General features: G+C 39.2%; 1 protein-coding gene across 2 annotated transcripts in view; it reads right to left on the minus strand.

Moving 5' to 3' along the window:
* Positions 1-13,484, minus strand: part of CYP7B1 (cytochrome P450 family 7 subfamily B member 1) — a 125,516-nt gene that overhangs the window by 62,450 nt on the left and 49,582 nt on the right. The gene's annotated exons all lie outside the window — the stretch shown is intronic.

Consider the following 13,484-nt stretch of genomic DNA (forward strand, 5'->3'; position numbering starts at 1 on the left):
AATTATCACTTTCCTTCTGAAATTTCCTGATCTTGGTTTCTGCCTGAACATACTTTTTAAGGAAAGTTTGAGCATCAACATCTCAGCCATCCATGAGAAGTGAAATGAAGTCTTGCCATAATGAAAAAAAATCATTGCATCCTTGCTTTAAATAGCTCCCTAGTCAAGATGGCCACAGTTGGAGAGCCAGCATTTGGCAAGAAAATTTCTCTCAGTGGGAAGATATCTTGGCTTCTTTGAAGGAAAACTTGATTTGATTTGGTATCTTCTTTTCAGTACATACTGAAAGTTCATGATACAAGGTCTGCTGGAGAAAAATCTTGTCACTGACTTCTTTGGTTTTGTACCAAGTGCCAGTAACTGAGAAGATATTTGGTACGTGAGGCCACTTGTATACTCTCAAACATGCACACAAAAATGTTGGTAAGTCACTGTTGTGAAACAACAGGGGTACCAAAGCTTGAAGAAAGAGGTGCTACAGCTCTTAGGACTACTCCTGTCACCTTCCACGATCTGAAGGAGCTGTACCAGCTGAAAAAATGGCTCCATGGATGTTCAGTTACACTGAGCGCTTGCATTTTAAGTATTATCTTACTTATAATCAAATGGATTTATTTTAACATCTCAGGAAACACCTGTCTGCCCAAAAATGAGCAACGTCCCACCAATCCCCCCTCCCCTATTTTCACGTGTGGTTTTGTTGCTATTGAATTGAAGAAACCAAAACCCCTTGTATCAATTTCAGCCAAGACTGATCACAATTGTACACCACATTTTGGAAACTATCCCCCTTTTGAAAAAAAAGTTGTAGTACCTTGAAAGCAGAGGCTTCAAAAGAAAAGCTGATATATATCTATCTATATCTATAGCTATAGCTATAGCTATATATCTATATCTGTATCTATATCTATCTTAAACAATACTGCCATCCTCACATTGTGAACATCTCCTTGTAGTTTGCCAAGCTTCCAACTTCTCTGTGCCTTTGGGCTTTGTCCTCTTGCATATCAACTATGCAACTGTTGCATCCAAACTGATAAGGAATGGTTACTCCCCTACATACAAATCCACTTACACTTCTACTCAAAGCTCCACTGCTGAGATTTCTGTATATGCATCTTCAATTCTGCTGTAAGCAGAAAACCATTGCAGAGCAACTATAACAGTGCTGCACGGTGTTGGGGCACGAATCGCAGCATTGGAAGGGTGCCAGGAGCCAAGAGAAAACTGCCTTCCTGACGCCAATCATTTTACCTGTCAGTCTCTGAAAAGAGAGACACTGCTTTGATGAAATTAAGGCTTAAAAGGATGCTCAAAGCCTTGCTTGTTTCTGGAAGACAAACACAATGTAACTCCTTCCACTGTTGCTTTATTATGCCCCATCAAAGCATTTTTACTTTACAGACAGGAATTTATTGGGCAGGTTGTTCTGCCCATAAATCACAATTTTCATAGAGGAACTAAGCCCTTCTTTTTAAAAGGAACTAAGCCCTTCTTTTTAAAGGAAGAAAACACAGGAAACATGGGTTTTGGCCTGAACTTTGAGGAATAACTCCTTTTCACCACTGGGTCAGTGGATGTGTCTGCCTATCCTAATCTCATACCCTGTTTCTGTGTTTGGTCTCCCTATAGCATATCCTACCTTTTACTTCCTTAGACCTCTCAGGCTGAAAAAGAATTGCTTTGAGGTGAAAAGTCACCATGATAATCTTTCCAGGGAAATATTTTTCTATTTTTCCTCAGCACTTACTATCATTTACACCTTAACAAGCACTCTAGATAAAAGGTGTACTTACAAATATTTTGATAACATAAAAACATTTGGATCTAATGGGGTATAAATCAGCAAGTTTTTAGAAATCTAGATCTTGGTACAGAAACCAAGCTGCCATGCCCAGGAACAATTTCTTTACAATTAACTTAATGCTGAAATGGTGCTGCCACACTCAACCACACTCAACACACTCAACAAACGTACAGTAATGTTTTTGAAATGTTAGAATGTATCAGTATTTGTTTTTGCAATAGCTTGCAATGAAATCCAGACCATGGTAGGAACTGTTATTCCTAAAAAGCACACATTAGAGCTGGGTGGGAAGGGAGAAAGCAAATGCACTACTTCCCTTTCAGCAGCATACTAAAACCAATGGCATGGAAGTACTAGAGCTAAGCTCTATATTAACAGGCTATCCATCAGGTCATAATCAACAGCTTGAATGGAATACACAAATGTGGAGTTCAGGATGTGAACACACATTGGTCTCACAGACACTGTACCGTACAAATTCAAACATGATCTTACCAATGAGTACTTACTACCATAAAAGGCAATTTAAAATATACACCCCAGACTTGCAGTTCCACAGGAACACAATACTCAGAAACCAAGGTATTGCAACCAAAGCATCAGACCTACAATCACTGCATGAAATTTAGATTTTGCTGATGACAAAACCAAGCACCTATCTAGTCAGAAGTGCAGCTATGTATTTACATTGAAGATGCCCAAAATGCACTTTTCCTGAGAAGATCAATGATAAAAATCTGTGTGTCTCTGAACAGAGGAGTGTCTAGTGCAGGAGCTGATGTGCTGTGAGGGACGTGTTAGATACGCTCTGCTGAGATAAGATGGGGGACAGGAGGAGATTGGGGTGGGTAAGGAGGAACTGGAGCAGTTCCAGTTTTACTCAGCGTGGTTCCCTGTTTCTCTCACATACATATGCACGAACAGGGACAATAACCAACCTTGTCTGGTAGGAAAACAAGGCCTATCAGGAACATTTATATCACAGGTCCAGACAAAGCCTGCAGATGTAGTCTGCCACAGGAAGGGTTTACTGTCCATACTACAGCCTGTCATTGTAAGTGACTGTATAGATACTCCACAGTGATAAATTAACTAAAGACAATCAGCCATGCTTAGGATGCTTAATTTCAGAGATACATTATCATGGCCGTAAAATGCTTCTGAACATAAAGCTCAGAATTGGTCTGTGCCTTAAGGCACTTCTACTCTGCTTGAGCCCTACCTAACTAAGACACCAAAATGTACTTTGTGACAGTCCAGATCAGTTAATATTTCTGTGCTAGTCACTCCTTGATTTTAAGGCTGGCAGCACTAGATTTTCAATTCTTTTTAATGAAGAGTCAGGACTGTGGTAAACTGAGAAACTGTTGGCATTATCTTTTATAAATATTATGAGAGCAGCCGTTTGCCTGCCCAGGTTTGCTCTGATGCCTGTTAATCTGTGTGATTGTGCTCAGAAACAAAGAAACTGTAACAGCAAATACATAAAGGAAAGGTTAAAAAAGTAATGACAGCTACAGCTACCTCTGAGGAGGGAGAAATAACTACAGTTGGTTTTCTTCAAGCTGCAATCCTCCAGAGATCAAGCCTGGGATGGACAGAAACCTGACATCTTCAGAGGCCTGAGAAGGGAGAGGGATTTTTCAAGGCATGTCAGAAAAATCAAAGGACATGTTAATGAAACAGCCAACAATTTGGAAAACCTGAACACCAGAAGGTAGAAGTATGTTGTGGGCTGAACAGGCCTCTGCAGAGGGATCTGCACAGGCTGGATTGATGGGCTGAGGCCAACAGTATGAGGTTCAACAAGGCCAAATGACAGGTCCTGCACTTGCGTCAAAACAACCCCATGGGTCTAGAGAGCAAGTCCTAGGAGAAACACCTGAGGGAGCTGGAGTTGTTTAGCCTGGAGAAAAGGAGGCTCAGAGGGGACCTTATTGCTCTCTACAACTGCCTGAAAGGAGGTTGTAACCACATGGGGGTCAGGCTCTTCTCTCAGCCAACAAGTGACAGGACAAGAGGAAATTGATTCAAGCTGTACCAGAGGAAGTTCAGGTTAGACATCTGGGAGAATTTTTTCACTGAAAGGGTGGTTAAACATTGGAATGGGCTGCCCAGGGAATCACCATTTTAGGAAGTGTTTGAGGAATGACTGGATGCGGCACTTAGTGGTTTAGACATGGTCAAAGGTTGGACTCGATGATCTTGGAGGTCTTTTCCAACCTCAATGATTCTGTGATTCTAAGAGTAATATAATATAGCTCCTAATTTCACAAACAGCATTGCAGCTAGCAATTGTCCCTAATAATTTGTATCTGCAGCATGCCCATGCAGATGAGGAGGCTAAAATAGCAACAGAGATTTGAAAAACAAGAAAGGCATTCTATTTTACATTCATAGAATAAAGAAAAATATACATAATTAGGACTGGACACTATCTTGATGGGCAGCTTGGAAGTCTCTGATGAATATAACCTGTTAAGGCTATGCCACAGACTAAATTATTAAAAGACTGCCATTTGCTAAAATGATTCTTTAAGTGTATGCTATCTCCAGACTGTATCATGAGAAAGTCACCCACTTAAAAGAATGGAGTTTTCTATGACTTCTGCCTAACAAAATTTTGATTGAAATCTAAAGTGTCAGCACTGAGAACACAGGGTTGACATAACAAATGCCATAGCCAATTTGAACAATTACAAGCCCAAATCTGCCGTCATTTACATATACATGTGATTCCAGCTGGTGAGCTCAAATTATGTATGCACAACCAACAGAGAACACTTTTTTATATATCTCCAAGTTTCATCACAAAAAATACAATGGATATTCAAGTCAACAGCATTTAAGCAAAACAAAAGATGCTTTAAGGAATAATTTGCTGATCATCCTTCCCCATGTATCTGTCCTACATACAGTGAGTTTGATAGTGATGTATGGTTTTGTATGCAAACTTGCACTGTAAATACAAAATTAATGCAAAAGGATGCATTAAGGATGTGAAATGCAGCAACAAGTCAACAATTTTTTGTATCTCAACTGTTGTATTGCTGTTGGTTTTGTTACTGCTCTTCTCTATGTGTACCCAGCTCGAACTGGTGACACCAAGGCTTCCCAAAAGGGAGCATGACTTGTGCAAGTCTCTTCTGTGTCCAAAACAGAACAAAATCATTCTTGAATATGAATGATTCAGCCTGGAATCTGAAACAATCAAAGATGAAGATGATGTGATGTGTTTCTTCTTCCAAGCGGGAGATGAAGGAAGTTATGTTTACTCTCTTCCTTGGGCCAGCTTTGTCCATATGAAGTCTGACAGTCCAATGACAGAACTTAAGCAGCAAGGCAGCTTCTGGTGTGGCTGCCTATTCCACCATAGTTCTCTACAGCCACAGAAATATCAACCACACCTGTAAACAGCACCACGACCACTGCACAATCACTAAAGCAGTAGCAGCTCAAACAGCATGTAAAATAACACTGGCCTCCAAATATCAGGAGCTTTCAAAGTATAATCCCTGAATCTTTACAGATCAATGATTTGCATTTCAGACGTCCACAATGGTTAACTGAGAAAAACAAGTCTCCTGCAACCAAGAGAGGCCTGCATCCCCAGAGGAAAAAGAAAACAGGTGACCACAGATCAAACACTTTGAAAGGGTCTAACTTGCTCAATTCACAGGGCCAAGAAGGGAAAAAGGCACTAAGATAAAATGGACTCTTGGAATTTATGTGACAACAATGTGAGGAAGTTTGTTGCTTTGCTTCACACATTATTTCTTTGACATATTCTTCTCTAGGAAGAGTTGTTAATGCTGCCTATGGCTCATCTACAAGTGCCTTCCACTAACTTAGCTGAGAGATCACAACCCTTTCAAAATGAAATGTCTAAACTCATGAAAAAGACTGATCCAAACAACATTCATATTTCTTGTTTAGGACTTCTCCAGGCTGAACAAACTCAACTCTTCTTAGGAGACATGCTCCAGCCCTCTGATGATCTTTGTGGCCCTCCTCTGGACTCACTCCAAAAAGATCTGGTCTATTTAATAAAAAAAAAACAAAATAAAACAAAACAAAATGTGAAAGGGGAGCTCTATTTTACTAATGAGAACATACAGTTTGAAGCTATGTTTTGATTCAAATAATAAATTCCAACTTCAGTAGCTCACTTAAAATGGATCACTGCATTTGTGCTTTCTTATGAAAAAGTGTAAATCAGCCAAACAAGTGTAGCACACATTTATCTGCAAAACCAAGGCATACATGAGCTGATCCTTTCTGAGACCCAGTGTCCAAGTCTAGCAAGATGAACCAGATGCAATACACTATTCTTCCATTTATGTTACATCCTTCTTTCATTACTTTTATTGAACACTGAGTGTCTCAGCTCCACAGACTTGCAGTATAACTGGTCTCCATTTGCTGATCAGTTTATTCTCAAGAAACGGACAAACAAGCCATGGCCAAAAAATTACCATCCATCTCAAAGAGAAGGTTTGGAGCAGAACACAGAATGGAAAACAGTAAAATAGAATGTGACCCTGACTTGCTATGCTACAGCACATCATTTGCTCTTTTGCTAGCATACCTAGAAATATATATTGAGAACAAATGGTGCGTTTGACCTTACTGACAGTAGCACTGGAGGGAATCCTGTGTTGTTTCAGAGCTGGTAAACCTATATGTATCATCACTGGAGTGCAATCTGTCCTTATTTTTCTTAAAAAACAACCACCCCAAGTCCCTACAACATTAAAAGCAAGTTAACAATTTTTTTTTTTTCATAGCATTGTTATTTTAAAACACTATGTGTTTGTACATATATGTTGACACTTTCTGGAAAGGAAATGGACTTGCTTGACACCACGAGGGCAAATGAAGTTTATGGATGTATAAATACAAACTAAAAATTACTATGTTTATGGTGTGATATAATAAAGGAAATCAACGTTTCATGATTCATGATGAATAAATTTATTGAACTACACTTTTTAACTTACGGGTACACACATTAACCCACGAAAAAAAATTATCCCTTAGCACTATAATTTTTTAAAGTGAAATCTCAGAAGGACCCACTCCTGTAACCACATAATTTCTGAAGCTGCAAGGCTGGAGAGCTTAAACAGCAGCAAAAGGCAGATAGAGACAAGACTGAGAGATTTTCACCCTTTTGAGTCAACAAGGGAGTGTTCCAGCTGACATATGCAGCCTCTGCTTGCCCTTTGTCATGTCTGTGTTTCACCTCAAAAACTGTCAGTGACTTGTCAGAATCAATCAGAAAAGCTAATGCAATTCTGCAATGATGTACAAGTTTGGACAGCATGACATCAAATTTCTGGTAGTGTGTGTCAAGTACCATATGAAAACAGATGTCCTCATTACTCCACTGCTTTGGTACAAAAGAGTACATCTTACCTTTTTGACCCGTATCTGGCAATTGGGGGATTACAATAAAGGACAGCCAGCGATTACAGCCTCTAGCCATTACTCTTATCATATAAATCGAATTCTAATCCTCTTTATCTTCTGGCAAAAGAAGTTTACTTTAGCAGGTACAGTTTTCCTACTGGATGCTGCTTTACGTTCCAAAGACTTTGAAGTCAGACTGTCAGTGCTTCAATGACCTGACAAAACCCATCATCTTGCTTAATGCAACACAGGGGTTCAGAGTTGCAGTCAATAACTGCTCCAGTTTGACCAGAAAAACCAAAGCCTGTTACTGAAGGGTTGTGCAGCTCCTGGATGAAGCTGGAGCTTGGAGCATGATTAGGGACCTGAGATGCAGCCTCAACAGAGGTTTATATACATTGCTGTCCTTTCCTACAGCCAAAGTGCTTGCTCCTAATATGTTCCATGGTTCCCAAGTGTCATAGCTGCAGGTGAAGCATGGAAAAGCACATATGGATGAATTTTTTTTTCAAAATATAGCTGGTATTCTAACTGCGTGTTTTTAATCATCTTATATGATGAACAGCACTTCTCCAAAAACCTTCCCTTTCATTAAACCAGGACATACAAAACCCAACTGCTGCTACACTTCTTTTTGATACCGCCACCGAGCTCTACTGATGCTGCATCAGAGAAGAGAGCATTTTTTTCAAGAAGGAAGTGAGGGTGCCAGAAGACTTCAACTGCCGAGGACCCTTTTGCCCAATGTGTAACTGCTGAAACTGGTAAAATTCCCGGATGAATCCAAGGCAAAGCATGGATACAGGTGCCCATCCTTCAGAGCATCTTTGTGAAAACAACCTTCAGACTCTCCAATTTCATTAGCAGGTGAATTAAAGGAACTCTATAGCCTGAGGTATATTAGAAAGCAAAAGAAAACTTGATATAAAACTGATTTAAATGTAAAAATAATAAATTCCTACCACATGTAATGAGGGAGAGGAATAATTTTATCTCATGAGGAAAATGCAAGCACACCTCCCTGTACAAGATAATACCTAGGAACAGACTCATAATTAGACGCCTTAGGAAGGAGAACCACTCCCCCTGCTTAGAGCAAGCTCTGTAATCTGAAACTTGCCCAAGAATTTTCTTTGTGATAACCAGGAACAGCAAAGTGAGTCTCTGAATTACTCTGTTTGCTGGTTGTGCCTCTCTTTGGGGTGTCCAGGCTGCACTTACTTAGGATACCTGTACAGTCACAGCCCTTCTCAGGGAAAGAGCTGGCAATGAAGCTTCTGCACAAGGATGGGCAATGGCAAGGGAACAAATCTCATCTGCAGGAGCCCACATTGTATATTCCCCAGCAAGGAGATCTGCTTTCACAAAGCCACTCAATGTAACGTATTACAATAATATCCAGAGTTTTGTATCACTATTCCTGTTTAAATCTCTAAGCATATTACAGAAGAGACACAGAAAGCAGTAAGAAGATCTGGTTCATGAAAATGTGTGATCTCTGCTTTATTAACAGGCCATGCTACCACTGGTGCCTAGAAGACAGTATTCTTCCACAGCAGTGGACAGGTAAATATGGATAGAAGTGTCATCAGTTGGAGTAGGACGGTAGTAAGCCTTTGCATCCAGTTAGTGGCTTTGAGAGCCAAAACAGATCCTGCACAGTACAAATGATGGTTAAATTCTTTGTGATTTGTGCAATTAGCACACTCACTGTCACAAGGGCCTGAGCAACTCATCTTGGGTGCTAAACAACTCTGGTTAACACTAAATTAGCCTGATCTTTAATTTGCCATGGAATTGGCTTCATCCGCGTCCACTCTTCATAGACATTTTAGTAGCTGGCTTTCCTCCAAGTATTTCAGAGCTTCTTTCTCTAAATTCAGCCTTTTCAGCTACCCACATCCCAACAGTTATACACAAAACATTTTATTCCATTACAACATCTAACACACTTTGAGTTAACACATGGTTTGCAAGAGCATGGTAATACCATTTAGCACACAATATATTATTTAGCACACAAAAGATATAAAATCTGTGTGGTTATGAAGACCAGCGTCGGCATATTGCATTGCAGTTGCAGCTACTGTACTGCATGTACAATAAAGGGCTTTTATATGTCATCAAAAGTGTGCCCTTAACCACATACTGCTGCATAGTTTAGGGGGACCATAGCTACAGTCAAGGATTCTTTGATGCACACCAAATGCATCCTTTTGACCTCTGACACCTTGTACATTATTTTCCTGTGCCACTTCTTCTCATAAGGCCCACTTTCTCTAGGAGATGGACAAAATGCAGGTCATCTAATGAAAGAAAATAATGATGGAGATGGAATTTTCATCCCCATCAAATGTATGAGTGAAGAATGATCAACAGTGTTCAGTACAGTGCCGCCTAGTAGAGAAACTGTATAAATATTATTGTAACTGTATTAACACTACTAAGACAAATAGAGATTTTTTTAAGGCATAATAAGTATGCACCAAAAAGATTTGTCCGTCCTCTGCGTATATGAGAGGATGTTGCTCTAATTACCATTGCAGTTTAAAAGATCATCATTACAGGAGTTTCTGGCAGCCAATCTGACCTCCTATTCTATATGCAAGCTACATCATTCTCCTCTTTCCTGAAACACATGCCAACAACATGGAGGACTAGAACCCATGCAACATGCCTACCAGAATAAAATACTGCACTGTACACAGAAACTTGCCATTGTTTAGGCTGGGAGGGACCTTTTGAGACTGTCCAACCCACCTACTCAAGCAGGGTCATTTACAGCTGGTTGTCCAGGACCATGTATTGATAGATGGGGGACTCCATAACCTACCTGAGCAACCTGTTCCAATGTCTGACCACCCTCACAGTAAAAACATGTTTCCTTGTATTCAGATGTAAGGAATAACTGAACAGACCACACGTGACAAATATTAGCCATGCTACTTCACAAAAAATTTTCTGATAACTAGATTCCAAAGAAGAGTAAGAGCCTTGGAAGGTTAGGAGGGGCTGATCTTCAGTGACCTTCATGCAAGTAGACAACTGACATTCCCAGAGAAATCTCTCTCCTGTTTCCCCACAACCTTACTCTTTCCCTACTGCAATCCATCAGCACTCACACCTGAACTCCTGGCATTTTCCCAGCTGATCAGGGTTTCTCACCCCCTCTCTTTCCCCATCATCCCAAGAATCAGGAAACTCCAGAATACACAATGCATCTCTAAGGCCAAGTATCTTCCACTGTATCTGCATGACACCTCCAGCCACTAGCTGCCACACTCCCAAGTATTCCTGATCAGACAAAACCAGTTGTAACACAAATGTTGAACAGATTTTCTTCTTAAAATTGAAATGAATGACATTTCTTCAGTAAATATGCAGAGTATTTTAATTGAATTTTTATTTGCTCTTCTGTTCACTGAGTCCTCTTTGGACCAAGTGACAAACATATTTGGCTCTGAGACTGCTCTATCTGTTAAATAAATCTCATTTATCAGTGAAAAAACTCAAAACTCTAAGTTAATATCCTCTTTCCTTAATATACAGAATATGAATCATCTTAGGGTTCTTTTGCATTTGTGACTCTCAGTGAAGTCACAAAAATATTTTATTAATTTCCTCAAACATTAGCACAGGCTTCCAGTTACTAAAATTGTTCTTGCTGATATGTGCTTTGTAAAAACACGATCAAGGACAGCATTTAACTTCTGCAAACATCAATTTTTTTATGATAAATCAACAGGGCAGCAGATACATGTATTATGAAGTTAATGGTCTGTCAAGATATTAACAATGTTGATTCCTGAAAAGAAGTCTAGAATTTAAAAGACAAAACTGGGTTTATTGGATAGGACAGATTGCTGCTTGTCTAACCAACTTAGTCTGTGTGACAGAGCTACAAGCTGCCTTTGGGTTCACAAGTCCTTCAAAACCGAAGATTCATGGTAATAGAAAGCTTTTCAGCATAAAACACCCAACAATCAGAGTTAAAGTTTTATTTATTGGCTCTGACCATCTACTTCTGTTATCAACCATAAGGGCCCATACACTTCATCAACTCCCAACAATAGCCGCAAGCTTGGACAATCTGTCTTGTGTCTTCATTGGGTAAAACTTCAATGGAGCAGCATCGATTAAAGAACAGCCCACGCATAAAATGGAAACTCATTAAAATAAACTTTTTCAAAGGGGGAAGAAACTTCAGTTCCAATTGAATTGAACTGTTTTTATTTCAGAGATGAAAGCTCCATTACCCAGCTATACATTCATGTGCTCATGGCTTAAGTGCTTTTTATTTGACTTAAACTTTTGGTTTCTTCCCATGTCTTTTTGGAGGCTTGAGAAACATAATAGGAATTCAGACCTTATTGAGCTTGATTGGAACACAGTATCTGTGAACCTCATCATAATACCTCCTGGACCTTTATGTTTATCGTCTCACTGTGGCCTCTTTTTGTGTGTTTTCGTGGCCTTTCCTACAAGAACAATTGTCTCCTTTCAATGTATTTGCAGAAACGTTTTTAATGCTTAAAGCATTTTTAAACGAGTGGACAAAAAATAATGAAGAAATAAAAATAACACAGGTGTAGTCATTTACATTATAGATGGAAGACTGCATAAGCCGCTGATGTCAAGATGGCTTTTCTAAAGTGTTTATATGAAAACTGACTTGCAGCTTACTGCCTGAAAATCTCACCTTGAACTTATTATGAGGGCAATAATAATATGAAAAAATACAGATGGTATCCTGTGCTATCTGGAAACTCCAGTTTAAACAGACGAAGCTTAATACATGGTAGATTACTCATTTATATCAAAGCTAAGTATTAATATTCCAAATGCTTTGATTTTAGATGACTGAACACTAAATGAAATTAACTATATTCTCAGTTACTTACATATACTGAATGTCAAGAGAAATTTGCTTTACACTGCAAAGCTATACAGAAATATTCACTGACTGTGCCACCAAACACCCTGCATTGCAGAAAACGAGCCCACAAATGCTTTACAAAATTTCATCACACTGTGTGCTTTTGCCTTCATACATACTTTTATGAAACATAAAGTAATCTAACTCTATTAAAAATACATGCAGATATTTCTTAGAGCTTTCTTCTTTAATAATATCACATGGCTTCCATAAAGATTAATACAGAAGATGAATATGTTTGTGCTTCCAATTCACCACCAATATTTTTTTCACCTAAATTATCATTCAGGGTGAAAAATGTCAAATCACCTTTCATTTCAGCTAGACACAGATGCACACAACAGAACTGGGTTCCTCAAGTTTACATATGGCCACACAAAGGCTGAGAAAACACAAAGGTCTATTAACGATCATCTCCCTGGAACACAAAAAATATACTTCATGCAGCACATTATTTTAAAACAAACAATGTGTGGGAATCAGACAGATTTAAGACCTGCATTATTCTAAATTTTTGCATAAAGACTCAGTGTTGATTATAAATTAGTTTTTCTTATCAATGTGTTCGTTCTCACACATTTAATTCCTGAGGCTGATAGACATTAGTCTAACACTTAAACAAGACAAGGAGAGTCTGAATACTCAAGAGAAAGCCATGCAAATCTGGGAGTCTGGGACTCCCAAATCTGATCGTAATCTTACAATTTCTAGATTGCATTTGTCCTTCAGATACTGAATGAAGGTACAGCTCGCAATCTAGTGCTGCAGACAACATCAGTGAAGATATACCTAGGCTGCCCCAAGTCCATGTGCTGACCACTACACTGCCACACCTTCCCTACCCTACACTGCTCTCACCGCAGCTGAATTAAAAGTGGCACAGTTCTGGCAGCCTGTGCTTCAATTGTCCCATGCCAATCACTAGAGATATATGCTTAAGCACACCAGAAAGTCCAGTTTTTCCACCTCTGCCTCAGTTTCATCAGCTGTAAATTTAACCTGCTCCATGGAAATCCTGCACTAATTGGCCAGTGCATGTACTTAATGTAGCTGAAACATTATATAAAGAAACATCCCTTTTAAGGGGTTAAATAACTGTTTTCCACTCTAAAAGCATTTTTAATACCTGCAAAATGTCTCAGCATTAACAAAATTTATTTCTTGTATTTCTTATTTAAAATCTCAATCCATAAAGTCATTTGAGAGAACAACCCCACATTAGTCAGGCCCCCAGAATCTGCAGCCATGGATTTTCTGCACAGAAAGTCACCCTAGAGTAGAGTGGGAGTTTGGGTACACTGCCATGGGATCAACTGCAGATAGGGTAGA

Source organism: Aphelocoma coerulescens, chromosome 2 (assembly GCF_041296385.1).
Source record: "Aphelocoma coerulescens isolate FSJ_1873_10779 chromosome 2, UR_Acoe_1.0, whole genome shotgun sequence".
Lineage (NCBI taxonomy): Eukaryota > Metazoa > Chordata > Aves > Passeriformes > Corvidae > Aphelocoma > Aphelocoma coerulescens.